General features: G+C 38.5%; 1 protein-coding gene and 1 non-coding gene across 2 annotated transcripts in view; one reads left to right on the top strand and one right to left on the bottom strand.

The window, feature by feature from the left end:
* The window catches only part of NEK10 (NIMA related kinase 10), a 199,701-nt gene that overhangs the window by 86,903 nt on the left and 99,319 nt on the right, over nt 1-13,479 (bottom strand). The window lies entirely within an intron of this gene.
* On the top strand, nt 1,125-1,228 carry LOC121104317. Its single transcript, XR_005836614.1, has one exon. It is a non-coding gene; the product is annotated as a U6 spliceosomal RNA (small nuclear RNA).

Here is a 13,479-nt window from a genome sequence, read left to right on the forward strand (position 1 = left end):
TCTTTTTGTCAAACAAAACATTATTCTGTATTTTTTAAATGGTTATTCCTATGTGATCCAGTCATCTAAAATCTTTTAGTGATAAAATATAACGTAGGTGATATTAAACAAAATTTGGGGCTTTTCCGGCAAATATTAAAATATTTACAATTAAGTGTGTAAAACTTACAGCCACTGTCAGTTATACATCAATAAAACAGTACTTATTTTTATGAGTGCTGATCTAACATACAACATGGTGACTCTAGTTAATAATAGTGTATTATATACATGAACTTTGCTAAAAGTAGACCACAAGTATTATCACACACAAAGATGTAACAATGTAATGGAAGTTAAATCAAATAAAATTTTAAAAAGAGGTTAACTATGTGAGGTGATGGATAAGCTACTTAGCTTGACTGCGCTAATTATTTCACAAAGTGTAAGTACACTGAAACATCACTAATTATTTCACAAAGTGTAAGTGCACTGAAACATCACACTGCACACCTTCACCATATACAATTTTTAATTGTTAATAACACCTCAACAGAGCTGGAAAAAAATTTTAAGTGAAGCCAGGGGTAGTAAAGAGTTAAGTGGATGGCAAAGGAACAATGCGTATTTATTATAAATATTTTAACAAATAAGTAATCATCACTCACAATCAGCAGTCTTTGAGACGGGGCTGCTACACATGACCTCTGTTTGACAAAATCATAATTCACAAATTGATAGTGAAAGTAAGACAGAAGAAAGATGAGGCTGGAAGGATGCTTAATTTAATTTTTTCAAAAGATAAACTTTTTGTTTAGATTTAAAAATGCCACCACTAGCCCTTCACTGATATAAAAACAATTGAGTTGCTAATTGCCAAGGATTCTTATTTACTAAGTGAGGTAAACAAGAAAAACAGTGGACCTTGATGTGTCTTAAAACATTTTAAAATATGAATATTTTGATAACTCTTAAGTAATTCAATAATATGATGATTTATGTAAGTTTAGAGGAGGCACTTTCTTCCTTTAAACAGACCAAAGTAAATGAAATTCGATAACAGATGTTAAAAGGTTTTGTGCGTAGGTAAGTATATTCTTTCCTGCAGTCGTCATATTATCATGTTTGTTAAAGTTTTGATTATTGGACTCACTTCTGCACATGTAATAAAATTAGAATGATGGAGTGAAGATTAGCCTGACATCTGCACAAGGATGACATGCAAATTTGTGAAGTGCTCCATGTTTTGGAAGCAGTAAGATGACACGCAAAAGGTACCGTACATTAGGACTACCCGCTAGTCAATAAATAAAGTTGTTTCCTCTAGGGGTAAAGAGTAACAATTCTGATCCTGCTCTATATGTATCCTGGAGTTAGCAGATGGCAAAAGCCAGACTTCTCACTGTTGGAGAGGGATCCTATTGATAAGCAAGGAAAGAGGTAGGTTTGGTGCACTCTACTCACAGGGTATTAAAATAGAGTTGAAGACAACACCATGAACTCATGTTTAGCCTGTTATTGATACCTATGGTTGCATATAGAAATAGTCATAGATACCTGTATGTACACAGGTTAGTATATACATATATCTCCTTGCTCTGCCAGCTGAAAAGGCCTAGGGATGACAACATCCCAGTAGCAACAAGCACTCTTAGCTCCAGATCTTAGTTTGTTTGTTCGTTCTCTTTCTTTCTTTTTGATAGAGAAAGAGAGAGAAAGAGCACATGAGTGTTGGGAGGGAAGGACAGAGGGACAGAGAGAGAGAGAGAATCTTAAGCAGACTCCATGCCCAGAGAAGAACCCAACATGGGACTCCATGTCACAACTCCGAGGTCATGACCAGAGCTGAAATCAAGAGTCATACGCTTAACTAACTGAGCCACCCAGGTGCCCCCAGATCTTGGTTTTTAATACCATTCTCTAACAAAAAGAATCAGGACTCCTTGGAGAAATGCTTGATTCTAGGACTGGGGGCAGGATATGTACCAAATGAGCCTGGAGCATCTTGTATTGCCAGGAAGTTAGTGTTCAAAAGAAAAAAAAAAAAACTTATAATGATGAGGTTATGTCAAAGGGGCACAGAACACAACCTAAAGAGCTCCCAGTGACCAAACATGGGACAATTAAATTAAATAGTGTATTAGTCAGTTTGAGGTACCATAACAAAAGACGATAGATGGAATGTCTTAAGCAAGAATAAACAGGAATTTATTTCTCACAATTCAGAAAGCTGGGAAGTCTAAAATCAAGGTACTAGCCAATTCTGTTCTGCGGTAAGGGCCCTCTTCCTGGCCTGCAGATGGCCACTTTCCTGCTGTATCCTCACATGGATGGGGGTGGGGGGTGGAGGGAGGACTGTGCTGGGGGGTGACTGGTCTTCTTGTAAGAGCACTGATTCCGTCATGAGGGCCCCATCTTCCTGATCTCATCTAAACCTAATTACTTCACAAAGGCCCATCTCCAAACACTATCACAGGACCTTCAGAGAACAACTAGTTTTCACCTAAAGTCAGGAGGTGAAGTTTCAGAGGAGACACTAAGAGGAGACTGCTAATCTCAGAAGGCATTCCAGGGAGTTGAAGTAGAAGAGCAGGGCAGAGGGGAAGGAATGGTGGTCAATGACAGCCAAAGGAGAAGAGACCGAGGGCACAGTCAGAGATAACAGCACTCCCATCCTCTCTGACAGCAGTGGCCCAGCTGAGCCTAGTCCTTGAGCCTAGTCTCTCCTGCTCTAGGCCACCCTCTCTACAACCACTCGAGTGACCTTCCCCTAACAGAAAGGTGATCCTTCACCACTTCTTGGAAACAGACCATGTTCTGCCATTGCCCTATGAGTCTCATCCATTAAAAACAACAAAAACAAATAATGTAAAATCCATCCTTGACCCCAAGTCTTCCTGTAACTACCACCTTTTCCTTCATTTCAAAGCAAAGTCTTTTGAAAGAGGGATTCCTGTTTTCCCTCTCCACTTCCTTACCCACCATCCATCATTCAAATCTAGTCCAGCATCTATTCCTACCTTGCCATTGGCAGGGCTCCTCCTTAGAGCACCAGTGGATTACTAATTGCCTCACTTATTTTAAGTGACTTCCCTGAAATTTTTGACACTATCAACTGAAACTTACTTGTTGAGACATTATTTTTTTCATTCATTCATTCATTCATTCATTCATTCAATAAACCTCCAAAGTACCAGGCACTGGTCTACCTGCTTAGAATGTATCAACAAAGGCACTTGTCCTCACGGAGCTTACCTTCCAGTAAGAAACAGGTGGCAGGGAAGATATAAAGCACAACACAACTATCAAAAAGTAAATTACATTACATAGTATTGTAGTAGGTGATAAATGCTATAGGAAATAGAAAACTTGGATTAGGATAAAGGAGGTCCGGAGTGGATAGGGGGAGGCAGGTTGCAATATTAAAAAAGGTAGTCCCTTCGGTCCTCTCAGTTCCCATAAAATGGTGCTTTTTCCTTTCATCCATGTGTTAAATGACGTTTTTCTTCTCACTCTTCACTCTCTCCTTGGATAATTTCTTTCACGCCCAAGGCTTCCATTAAAACCATACGTGGACAATTCCCAGACCTAATGGCCATCCACGTGCCCCTCAGGCACACGCACCACATACTGTGGTGGCTCTGTTACAAACCACTGATTCTTAGGATAAAGTCCTGGACTCTGAATGCGTGTCTATTTACCAATCAGAACTGAGAACCCAACCAATGTCAACAACCCTCCCACTTTCTGAAATTTCTTTTTTTCGGGGGTGGGGGGCAGAGGGAGGGAGAGAATCTGAAGCAGGCTCCCTACCCAGCGCAGAGCCCTACATGGTTGGGCCTGATCTCAAAACCCTGAGATCATGACCTGAGCTGAAATCAAGAGTTGCCCATTTAACCAACTGAGCCGCCCCAGGGTCCCTCTTGAATTTCAAGGACTGTTTCTGAGGTGTAGCAAAAGGGCCAAGGCATCTCTGCAGACAGAGGCCCGAGCTTCTGTACCAGGGAGATAGTCGGTCCCAGGGAGCCCTCTTAACCCTGGGGCTTGTTTTCTTCATAATTCCTGGTGGAACCTGTGGCTGTTTTTGCCCCAACACTACCTCCTGAGGCAAACATTTCTTTTTATTTTTCTACTTCCATCTCTGCTTCCATTTGCATTTCAAACAATCTTTTGGTTTTTAAAGATGTGTGTGTGTGTATGAGTGTGTGTGTGCATGCATGCACGTGTGTGTGTGTGTGTGTGTGTGTGTGTGTGTGTGTGTAATTGAGGGTGCACCCATGTGTGGGTCCATGGGAACTTCTTCTTAATCTGAGAGACTCAGGGCTGGCTACTCTGCATCCCACTGAAACTTTCTGATCTCAAGATCCAATGTTTCCACAGCATCTGCACTTCAGATTATCCCCAATTCCTGGTGTGTCTACCATTATCACACTAGTGACCCGCAGATAAACTTAACCTGCCAAATGCTAGCACTTGCCACAGGAGATAAACTTATAATATGTGACATCTGTAAGTTCATAAGAATGAGCTTATATACAGCGCTAACAAGCAGAAAGAAATACTAGAGCTGAGGGAGATTTATCTGTTGAAGGGCATATGAAATTGGAGAAGAAATTAGAATTTTTAGAGAAATTGAAAAGCTATTATTAAAGTATCTCATTGGCGATATAGTGATGTCACAGCTTAGAAGTGGGGCCGGGAGACATCATAAAAGAAAATTTTGCCTAACAAATACTAAAAATTACTAATAAAAGAATCTTGAGTTGTTTAGGACACAGGTAAGGCTAAATGTTCAGAGATAAGTTTCTTTTATTGAAATAATTCACCCAAGAACATTGGCTTCACTGGGTAAGGGTAGAAAGGGATTTTTTGCATCCCACTGCAATGCATTAATTCTAAGTCTATTAAAAAGTACATTTCATTCTCAGGTTCTGGCTATCAAACGTTCATCTCCCTAGACTGCCTTTAAGAAGAAGGAGAACAAGAACTAATTTATCATTGTTAAGTGAAAAAGAAACAAAAATGTTAATTTTAAAAGAATATAAACTGGGAACACAAGACCCACTATTTGCTCACTCAAGGAGGCAAAAGTCCCTGTGAATTCATGGGGATAAAAAACTGACCTGAAGTGACATAATTAAATGTATAGGCCAATAATTATAGTTTGTTGAGACCGAAGAGCAAATTATGCTCTATCTTAGAATGATTCAATATAGAACGTTTAGCAATGAGAGGATGGATACAGTGAATGCACGCACACAAGCACATATGTGTGTGTGTGCATATTATTGGCACATGTCTATGATTGTTGGAGGTGGGTAAAATGTTTCTGAGAAATAGCTCAAAAAACAATCACTATGGTGGGATGGGAATCGATGAGAATGAATGGAAATGAGGGAAGCTGGGAGAACCCGGAGGAAATAAGTGGCTAGGGGCACTTTCTGGAGAGTGAGCAATGTGATACTCAGACATTCAGTGAGATGAGCAGAGCTTAGCAAAAAGCACTCTAGGCAGAATGATGAATGCACTTGCAAGATCCTTCCATGTTCTGATTTCTTCTATGAGACCCTACTTATTAAGTACCTGCAGGCATAAATAGAATATGGTCTAGTCCCTCTAGAGCCACAGCAGTGAAAGGGCATTCTCATCAGCCCAGTGTGTTCCCCACTATGCAAGGGTGAAGGGAGTGAGCTGAAGGGGAGGCAAAGAAGCAGGGGAGCCACCGCTAATGCGATGGCCAAGGAAACAGGGAGGAAAGGAATTCCACAGGACTGACTGGATGTGAGAAAGAAAATAAGGGAAGGGAAGACCCCTCATTTCCAGACTCCCAAGTGTCTGGCTTGAACGATGGGGTGGGTGTCGGTATCATTAACATAGATACAGTGGGAGCCCGTGTGGGAGAAGAAACTAGACCAGTTTGGAATGTATTAATTCATGCCTATGAGATCCATAGTTGATAACATCAACTTATTACCAATGGGTAATATCATTCTGGATATTAAGAGTCTCTTAAAGTCTTATCCTTGGAGGTTCTGAACCCTGGTATCATGGAAAAGTTCTCAGTTCACAGAAGCCTGCTGCCATAAGCAGATAAAGAGATTTGATATCTAAACAGTTCCAATACTGTTCTAAACACAAGCTTCTTATAGAGAGAAAAGAAAATTGGATGACACATTTAAGAACCATGGAATAATAGACTATGCCTGAAGAAAACTGGCCGCGCCTTCATCACAAATTTTAGGGCCTACCTGCCTCTAAGTTGCATCTAGGATTGGCAGCCTTAGCCAATAAAAATCCAAGACACTCAGTTAAATTTGAATTACTAAAATAATGCAATATTTGGGACAAATTTATACTAAAAAAATACAATACCTGGGACACAGACTGAAAAACTCCTTGTTTATCTGAAATTCAAATTTTATTTGGCATCCTGTATTTTATCCGGCAACCCTAGTTGCAATGTTATTTGTGTACTCTCCGTTGTTAGTGTTCAAGTCATCCTTCTTATAGAAAAGCATACAAAAAGCTATCTACATATTAAATATGGTTTTCTTCACTTACTTTATAAAAATAATGAAAGCAGTGTATTTATATGGGCATTTGGGACATTTCTCAAAAGTATTGCATTTCTCTCATGTTGCATGAAGACATGTATCAATGTGTCTTAGCACCAATGAAATCAATGATTAGAAGGTTCTTTTAAATATAAGCACCATCTTAAAGTACAAAACACATATGAATATATGAAATGTTAAATCCAGGCCCAATGAGCATATCTTATCTGTAAGTGATTTAGTTAAATAATAAATACACTGGATTATGATTCATCATAATAGCCTCATTAGTTCCAAGGTTGAGGTAGGCCATGACTGGTTTCTAGACACCAAACCTTCACACTGGGTCACCTGCCTCCTGTGGATTGGGTTTAGGGAGATATATGATTCAGACCCCTAAGCAACATTTTATAAACTAGAATGGCAAGACACTTACTGAAAGAGTTATCAATATACTTTCTGTGAACAAGGGGTAGATGACTCTTAAAACTAAAACTGAGGGGCGCCTGGGTGGCACAGTGGTTAAGCGTATGCCTTCGGCTCAGGGCATGATCCCGGAGTTCTGGGATCGAGCCCCACATCAGGCTCCTCCGCTATGAGCCTGCTTCTTCCTCTCCCACTCCCCCTGCTTGTGTTCCCTCTCTCACTGGCTGTCTCTATCTCTGTCAAATAAATAAATAAATAAATCTTTAAAAAAAAAAAAAAACTAAAACTGACCCATCATTTCATGACTAATGCAATACTTCTTTAAGCCAGGGAAGCATTTATATGTAATATATATAAAACTCATGATAGTACAAAGAATAAATAGATTGATACTGTCTTATGCAAAATAAGACCTATGAACACAAGTGTGTCTGTCAATCTGCCTTTAATTGATGTGATGTTTTAACTGGAAAATGAAAAGTCAAGTTAGACTCAATTTTCATCTCCCCACTAGGATCAGCAGACACTGCCCGGGTAGCACAACTGAGTTTAGATCATTTTATCTGACACTGCAATTTCCTGCAGTGCAGAATCTGCTCATGAGATAATTACGTACAAGTGTCATGAAAAATTCTATGTGCTGAACAAATGCAGAGTGCCATCATCATCATCATTATTTATTACACAGGGAAACCTGGCACCTTTTATGAGGACTGTGTCAATAAGGGGGTTAGAAAAAAACAGGCATCACAGCAGACAAGGTAGTGATGATGGGACTGCCATATTTCTGAATCCTGAAGACAGATGTCTGACTGGACAACCAAATGAATATTTGACCGTTGGCCTACTTAAGTCAAAGTCAAATAGGCCAAAGACTTTTACCACTCTCAGGGAAAAAAGTTGGTAGTGCTGACCGTGCCATCAGGCTATCTCTTCCACCAGGTCCAACTTGAGAAAAGTGTATGTGACCTCAAAACACTGGTGGTAGTCTACTCTCATCCTGTTGTACCTATGGGGCCTCCAGATCTTTGCCCCTAGTTCACGGCAACACTTTTCTAGCATGTTCACTCCCTTCACCACCAAGCAATACTAGGCTTTAACATAGAGATCTAGTTCTACCTATTGCGTGAAACATTCTCTTACCAAGCCAGCAAACACAGATGGCCTGACACCAAATTGAAAAAGCACTACAGCCCATACTCTTCCCTAGTCATACTTTCATCGACTCAACAAATATGTATTGAACACCTACTGTGTGCCAGGTACTGTTGTAGATGTTGGGACATAGCAGTGAATGAAACACATCAAAAATCCCAGGTCTCATGACATTTACATTATGCTAAGGGAGACAATGAACATAAAAGCAAATAAATACAAATTTATTAAGTGCTATGAAGAAAAGAGTTGTTATTAGAAGTAAAAGTATATTTCATGAGTTAGCATTTAACTGTTCTGTGGCTATTTGACCTTTGGTGGGTCTCAATTTTCTCATCTCTATAAGAGAGATTTGTAAGATCTATTCCTGTTTTGAAACGCTGTGTTCATTAATTAAGGTTTAAAAACATCTTAATGACAGATATATATACAGTTTTATAAGGAAGATTAAATTTGTTTTTCAGTGTGACCTAAACATTGGGGATATTGGGGATAGAGTCAATATTATGTTCAAAATTAGAGCACTTGCTACTCAAAAACAAATATGTGAGCAAATAATTTTCGATGATATCTTACTTTCGCTACACTACTAAAACCTGTTTTATATTTAAGATTTTTAAACAAAACCAAAGGATTTTTTTTAAATGATTTTTATTATATTATGTTAGTCACCATACAGTACATCCCCGGTTTCCGATGTAAAGTTCGATGATTCATTAGTTGCGCATAACACCCAGTGCACCATGCAATACATGCCCTCCTTACTACCCATCACCGGTCTATCCCATTCCCCCACCCCCCTCCCCTCTGAGGCCCTCAGTTTGTTTCTCAAAGTCCATAGTCTCTCATGCTTTATTCCCCCTTCTGATTACCCCCCCTTTCTTTATCCCTTTCTTCCCCTACCGATCATCCTAGTTCTTATGTTCCATAGACGAGAGAAATCATATGATATTTGTCTTTCTCTGCTTGACTTATTTCACTTAGCATTATCTACTCCAGTGTCGTCCATGTTGCAGAAAATGTTAAGAATTCGTTCTTTCTGACAGCTGAGTAATATTCCATTGTATATATGGACCACAACTTCTTAATCCAGTCATCTGTTGAAGGGCATCTCGGCTCCTTCCACGATTTAGCTATTGTGGACAATGCTGCTATGAACATTGGGGTGCATATGGCCCTTCTCTTCACTACGTCTGTATCTTTGGGGTAAACACCCAGTAGTGCAATGGCTGGGTCATAGGGTAGCTCAATTTTTAACTTTTTAAGGGACCTCCACACTGTTTTCCAGAGTGGCTGTACCAACTTACCAAAGGATTTTTTAATTCTAAAAGACAACTAGTACATATTTCAAAATTATTTTTCAGAATTCATCCTTTTTTTTAAAAAAGACTTTATTTATTTATTTGACAGAGTCGGGGGTAGAGAGAAAGAGAGAGAGCACAAGCAGGGGAGTGACAGGCAGAGGGAGAGGGAGAAGCAGGCTTCCCCCTGAGCAGAGAGCCTGACCTGGGGCTTAATTCCAGGACCCTGGGATCATGACCTAAGCTGAAGGCAGACACTTAACTGACTGAGCCACCCAGGCACCCCAAGAATTCATCCTTTTTAATTGTAGATGTCTTAGACTGACTCCTCACAGTATTTCCTCATGAAATACTGGGCAAATAGATCCTAGATCTGTAATTTTAGGTGACTGAAGAAGAAAAGAAAAGCATTCCTCTTTCATCTTTTAAACAGAAGTTCCATAATTCTGAATATATGAAAAACCTTTGCCATGGCCTTTGGCAGCCTTCTCATGATTGATTTCACTCTGTCTCCCTGTTCTTGATAAGTAAATCATTTGCTAAACCCCAACAAAGAAAACTATCAATAACAACAGATTCACTGTGATTTGGGGAATACAGAAAAGCCTCCTACACCCACAGTATCTGCCCTGCGGCCAATGTCTGCATCTCATAAGTAGTGATCTCTTCCTTTGTGTTAAACACTGTAGATGTTCCCAGGAAACTGATAAGGAGAAATGAGAGGGAAAAGATTAAAACACAGGGAATCAATGCCATAGTATTGATAAACTGGTTGACAATGAGCTAGAGGACAACAGCCTGATATATTGAGTTCAAGCCACATGGGAAGCATCTTTATACTAGAGTTCCTAAAATTAGAGTATGAAATGAAAACAGAGTAGAGGAATACAGAAGAAAGAGATTCCATAGAGCAAGGGAGGATGAATTAAGTCACATTTTATGACAATTGCTCTTTGCTGACTGTAACTCTGATATGACGAGAGAAACTGTTTCCCTTCATACATGGTTTTGCTGACATTCTGCTTTGCCATAATTGGTTATTGTCTCTATTAACCTGATTAAAATTAGGGTTTAAAATAAAAGCAATTGTCCACTGTATGACTCCTAGATTTCTGTGTAAATGTTAAAGAATGAGGGTCCATTTTTACCACCATTTTATCCACACTACATTGTTAATTTCCTTCCTCCTATAAGCAAAGAGCTAAATGGTCTATCTAAACTTTTCTCTTATTCAAGTTACCAAAATGCAAGGCAGGCAGCTTTTACTTTCTTTAGAAGGATCAACCTTGAAAATTTCCCAACTCCCAACACCACTGAAATTAATTTTAACAATCTGAACATTTATCAAAATAATCCCTTCTTCTCTCTTTTAAACACAGTAACTACAGATTTTCAAAACAGAAAGGAATAAAGCACTGCATTCAGTACCAAATGCATTGTGTTCCATTTACGAATTAACTGTTATCTGTGTAGTCCATGGGAAGCCAGCTCTTTGTGGAGAAAATAAATCAATTTAGCAATGAACCTGGTGTGGCTGAATGGAATGACACCTTGACACTGTGGGACTGTGGAAAATTAGCTATCTTCTTTGTGCTTTGTTTCCTTCCCAATACAACAGGAAAATGACCTGTCAAATATGTTAGAAAGATTGCCAAATGCAACACATTTTTAAAATATAAGGTATAGGGATACCAAATTCACTCAAATAATTTCTACTCCTCCCTTTTCCTCAAATGTTGGAAGCTTGAATAGGGGAAAGGGAGAAAGAGAAACAGAAAAAGTGAAATAAGGATTCTACTTTGCTTTGTTACCACATTTAGAGATTGTCACCTTAATTTATTGTACCAACACTGAAAGATTCAATGCTTTTAAACTGATTACTCGATCTGTTTCCTCTCCTTTTTCAAATTTATGAAAATTATAAACTAACAAGTTTTGTGAATGGGTTCATTGTCTAAGAAAACAGGTCATACTCAAAAGGAGAGTTCTCAATAGTCAATGAAAAGACAAAGAACTCCAGACAGAGTCATTACAAATGCAATACAACAACAAGAAATAATAAAAGTGACTGAGGGCAAAACAAAAATAATTTATAATACTAATATGAAACAAAGGAAACACTTGAGACAAACAAACAAAAAAGTATTTAGTACAATGATAGCCACTTGTCACTGATGAAAAGTAAAATTGAAAATAGATTCATAAACCATAACATATTTGCTCTAAATTGCATAAAAATCAACAAAATAGGAACTGTTATAAATATAAAGACCACTATTATGGAATGATGTGTGCCCCCCAAAATTGATAGCCTAACCCCCAATGGGATGGTATTAAGAGGGGGCCCTTTGGGAGGTGGTTAGGTCATGAAGGCAAAGCCCTCATGAATGAGATTGAAGAGACTAGAGCCCTTTTAAAAGAAATCCCAGAAAGCTCTCTTGTCCCTTCGACATATGTTGGACATGTTGAGAAGATAGCCCTCTGTGAACCCAGAAGCAAGCCTCACCAGACACCAAACCTGTCAGTGCTTTGATCTTAGATTTCACAGCCTATACAACTGTGAGAAATAAACTTCTGTTTTTATAAACTACCCAGTCCATGTCTGTTATAAGCCTGAACTAAAATAACCACTAAATTAAAAAACAAACAAAAAAACACAATAGTAGATGACGATTTTTACACACCAATTTATCACTGACATAAGTAAGGATATAGAAGATCTGAATAATTTGTCAGTTAATATAGTCGGATAAACATATATTGAGCTCTGTGACCTAAAAATACAATAAAGTCTCTTCAAAGAATCTACAAAACTTGCATAAACTTCACTACATTTCATGTGTAGCAGTCTATTCCCTTGGTGACTTGCCAATGAAGCACTTTTACTGGTAAGCATACCCTTGTACGCTCCTTTCATACATAATTTCTGGGCTTGGCCATGTGACTGGCATTAGCCAATAAGACATTAGCGAGTGTTATGCTAACATGGAGGCTATATTTTTGTAACTCCAACTCTTGAGATAATCCCTTTCAGCTCTCAGCCACCATAATGTAGGAAATGAAGCCTGATCTAGCCATGTAAAGAGAACACATGGAAGTAAACCAAGCACCCAGCCAATAGCTCCAGGTGAGCTCCCACCAAATGGCCAGTACCAACCATCACTGGAAGAGATTTCTCCTGCCCCAGTTGAGCTGCCCAGTTGAAGCTGCATGGAGCAGCTATCCTCAAAAAGCCCTGACCAATTTGCAGAATTTGAGCAAATAACTATTTTTGTATCAATCCAGCCATATGGGGGTGAATGATTATCTGAATCATCAGAGTATAAAGAATTTCTTAACTTATTCTGAAAAACTGTAATTATATAAGTTATATTCTATGACATAATAAAATCAAATAAAAAAATAAGCTTCAAAGAAAAGCCCCAAAACATTGAAATGCCAAATATATATATATATATATATATATATATATATATATAATGTTTTGGGGCTTTTCTTTGAAGCTTATTTTTTTATTTGATTTTATTATGTCATAGAATATAACTTATATAATTACAGTTTTTCAGAATAAGTTAAGAAATTCTTTATACTCTGATGATTCAGATAATCATTCACCCCCATATGGCTGGATTGATACAAAAATAGTTATTTGCTCAAATTCTGCAAATTGGTCAGGGCTTTTTGAGGATAGCTGCTCCATGCAGCTTCAACTGGGCAGCTCAACTGGGGCAGGAGAAATCTCTTCCAGTGATGGTTGGTACTGGCCATTTGGTGGGAGCTCACCTGGAGCTATTGGCTGGGTGCTTGGTTTACTTCCATGTGTTCTCTTTACATGGCTAGATCAGGCTTCATTTCCTACATTATGGTGGAGATCAAATTTTAAAAATAATTTAGAAAATAAAGACAATGAGAATGATACACACAAAAACTAATAAAATCAATACACTTAAAAGGATTGAAGTTATACAAAGTATGTTCATCAACCACACTGGAATGGAAACTAGGCAGAATTAACAGAAGGAAATTTGGGGAATACATAAACCTGTGAAAATTAAACAACACAC

The sequence above is a fragment of the Ursus maritimus genome, unplaced genomic scaffold (assembly GCF_017311325.1).
Source record: "Ursus maritimus isolate PB19 unplaced genomic scaffold, ASM1731132v1 scaffold_20, whole genome shotgun sequence".
NCBI lineage: Eukaryota > Metazoa > Chordata > Mammalia > Carnivora > Ursidae > Ursus > Ursus maritimus.